This window comes from Salvelinus sp. IW2-2015, linkage group LG36 (assembly GCF_002910315.2).
Source record: "Salvelinus sp. IW2-2015 linkage group LG36, ASM291031v2, whole genome shotgun sequence".
Lineage (NCBI taxonomy): Eukaryota > Metazoa > Chordata > Actinopteri > Salmoniformes > Salmonidae > Salvelinus > Salvelinus sp. IW2-2015.
In genome coordinates this window covers 10,467,043-10,470,464 of record NC_036875.1, presented here as the reverse complement: position 1 = coordinate 10,470,464, position 3,422 = coordinate 10,467,043, and positions in this window count along the sequence as shown.

Genomic DNA, 3,422 nt, shown 5'->3' with positions numbered 1-3,422 from the left:
CTTCCACGTGTACTTACTAACACGTTCAGTGGTACGTATCTGGTGGCATCCCTTCCACTGTACTTACTACACGTTCAGTGTACTGTATCTGGTGGCATCCCTTCCACTGTACTACTAACACGTTCAGTGTACTGTATCTTGGTGGCATCCCTTCCACTGTACTACTAACACGTTCAGTGTACTGTATCTGGTGGCATCCCTTCCACTGTACTACTAACACGTTCAGTGGTACTGTATCTGGTGGCATCCTTCCACTGTACTACTAACAACGTTCAGTGGTACTGTATCTGGTGGCATCCCTTCCACTGTACTACTAAACACGTTCAGTGTGTACTGTATCTGGTGGCATCCCTTCCACTGTACTACTAACACGTTCAGTTGTACTGGTATCTGGTGGCATCCCTTCCACTGTACTACTAACACGTTCAGTGGTACGGTAATCTGGTGGCATCCCTTCCACTGTTCTACTACTAACACGTGTTAGTAGTACAGTGGAAGGGATGCCACCAGATACAGTACCACTGAACGTGTTAGTAGTACAGTGAAGGTGCACTGAGGGATCTTGCGTTTATGTTTACTAGAATTTCAATGTGGTATTTCACCTATTTTTATTTCTTATATTTACACGTTTCTCTGCTCTTACTCAGCTTATTTTGTTTACTCCAAAACATGCACTGTTACAATTACAAAAGTTATTTGTTCAAAGACTTACTGAGCAGGTGGCTGTAGAATCACTGATTGTCCATGGCAGTTCCCTGTTCTGGTGTAGTCTCAAGAAAGACATTCACCTGGCTTTGTTAAAAAGCTTTGAACTGCTTTTTCATGAACGCTATTACAAAGAATAACAGCTGCACAAAGAAACAACACTGCAAAAAAATCAAATACTAGCTACATTGATGAATATCCCCAGAATCTAAATCTATACTAAATCTGCTTGTTTTATTGTATTTGATCTGTGTATCTTATATTGCTATATGGCTTTTAGTGCCTTAGATACATACATAGGATAAAAGTCCCCTGAAGTTCAAGTGTAGTTAACCAAGTGAAAGCTTTGTTCTGTCATACAAAAATGTGTTAGTAAGCCTCCCTTGATGCCAAAGTGAGATCAACAGTTTAATTTTGACATAAGCTCATTAAACTCAAAATGGCAAGTATTTATTTAACAGCGACTTAAGCAGATTTGCTTGTGCAAGTAGGATACATTCATGAATTTCAGGGAAACAATTCAACGTAAAGAAAATAGCTTTTGAACAAGTTATACATTATTACACTACATTACACTAACGATAAGAGCAGAAGAACAGGGAAAGCAAAGCGATCAGAAATAAATGGCACCACATTCAAACACATATGATACTCTTTCTTGAGGGTAAGGATGTTCACTGAAGTAAGTCATTCAGTCTGGAGGACAACAATGTGAAGGATCGGCCTATATAGGAAAATATGTGCAACAAACTAGCTAGGTTGATAAGCACTTTTATTTCCCCTCATTTCTGACAATGTTTAAACAAATTCAGATAGAAGTATAGTTATAGATCTGTCATTCTCATTGAAAGCAAGTCTAAGAAGTGGTACAGTAGATATGTTCAATGTGCGCTATTTCTATGCTTCCCATGCTTATGCTTTGTTTTTGTTTTTTTTACTTTTGGTTTTGTACACCAGCTTCAAACAGCTGAAAATACAATATTTTGGTTATGGAAACAATATTTCACAGCGGTTTAGATGGTACAATGATTCTCTACACTATACTTGCTTGTTTTGTCACATAAACTGAATTTAGGCAAACAATTAGAATTCTAGCAACCAGGAAATGGAGGATGCGATTTCTTCATAGTGCATCTTTAATCACTTGAATTTTGTTTTCCATACTCTATCAGTGTCCCCTATAGGTGGGTTTTGTACAGAACTGCTATAAATGTTACCGTCATCTTTATGTAGTCTTATCTGTTTTATATTTAAATGTTGTTCTTTATAACCATTTCTACCTCATTGCTACATATTGTACATGTAGTACTTATGTTCTGTCTTTTTGAATGTCATGCATTTGTACAAAAAAAATTAAATCTAAAATAACTAAAATAATTTAAAAAATGAAATTAAAGGAACAGCTTGCCCTTGAATTCGAACAGTCTACCTCAGAAAGACTGAACAGTATTAATAGCAAAACTGATAAGACACATTTATGAGTGTGAAGGTGACGATAATGCACACACACTTGAGATACTGACTTCTATGGGCTATATAAGTACTCATAATGCCACATTTCCGCAAGAATATTGTGGGCTGTATAGGTCTTCTCCAAGGTCTCTAATGCAAAATCTGTTTTTAAACTATAATGACTCGCTTTAATCCTTTGTGAATTGTTGTAGTGCGCATGTTAATGTGTATGTGTGTGCACTTACAATTGAACGTGTAAGTGTGAGGGGGTTAACATTAAGATATGTGAAATTCAAATGGATACATTTCATACACATGTACAGGAAATAAACATGCACATATGTGTACTCAATGTACATTTGCTATTGATATATACATATTAAAATGCACCACATACATGTATATACAGTACCAGTCAAAAATGTGAACACACCTACTCATTCCAGGATTTTTCTTTATTTTTACAATTTTCTACATTGTAGAATAATAGTGAAGACATCAACACTATGAAATAACAAATATGGAATCATGTAGTGACCAAAAAAGTGTTAAACAAATCAAATATATTTGAGATTTGAGATTCTTCAAAGTAGCCACCCTTTGCCTTGATGAACGCTTTGCACACTCTTGACATTCTCTCAACCAGCTTCATGAGGTAGTCACCTGGAATGCATTTCAATTAACAGGTGTGCCTTGTTAAAAGTGAATTTGTGCAGTTTCTTTCCTTCTTAATGCGTTTGAGCCAATCAGTTGTGTTGTGACAAGGTAGGGGGGGTATACAGAAGATAGCCCTATTTGGTATAAGACCAAGTCCATATTATGGCAAGAACAGAAACGACAGTCCATCATTACTTTAAGACATGAAGGTAAGTCAATCCAGAACATTTCAAGAACTTTGAAAGTTTCTTCAAGTGCAGTCGCAAAAACCATCAAACGCTATGATGAAACTGGCTCTCATGAGGACCACCACAGGAAAGGAAGACCTAGAGTTACCTCTGCTGCAGAGGATAAGAAAGAGCCTCAGAAATTGCAGCCCAAATAAATGCTTCACAGAGTTCAAGTAACAGACACATCTCAACATCAACTGTTCAGAGAAGACTGCGTGAATCAGGCCTTCATGGTAAAATGACTGCAAAGAAACCACTACTAAAGGACACCAATAAGAAGAAAAGACTTGCTTGCGCCAAGAAACATGAGCAATGGACATTAGACAAGTGGAAATCTGTCATTTGGTCTGATGAGTCCAAATTTTAGATTTTTGGTTC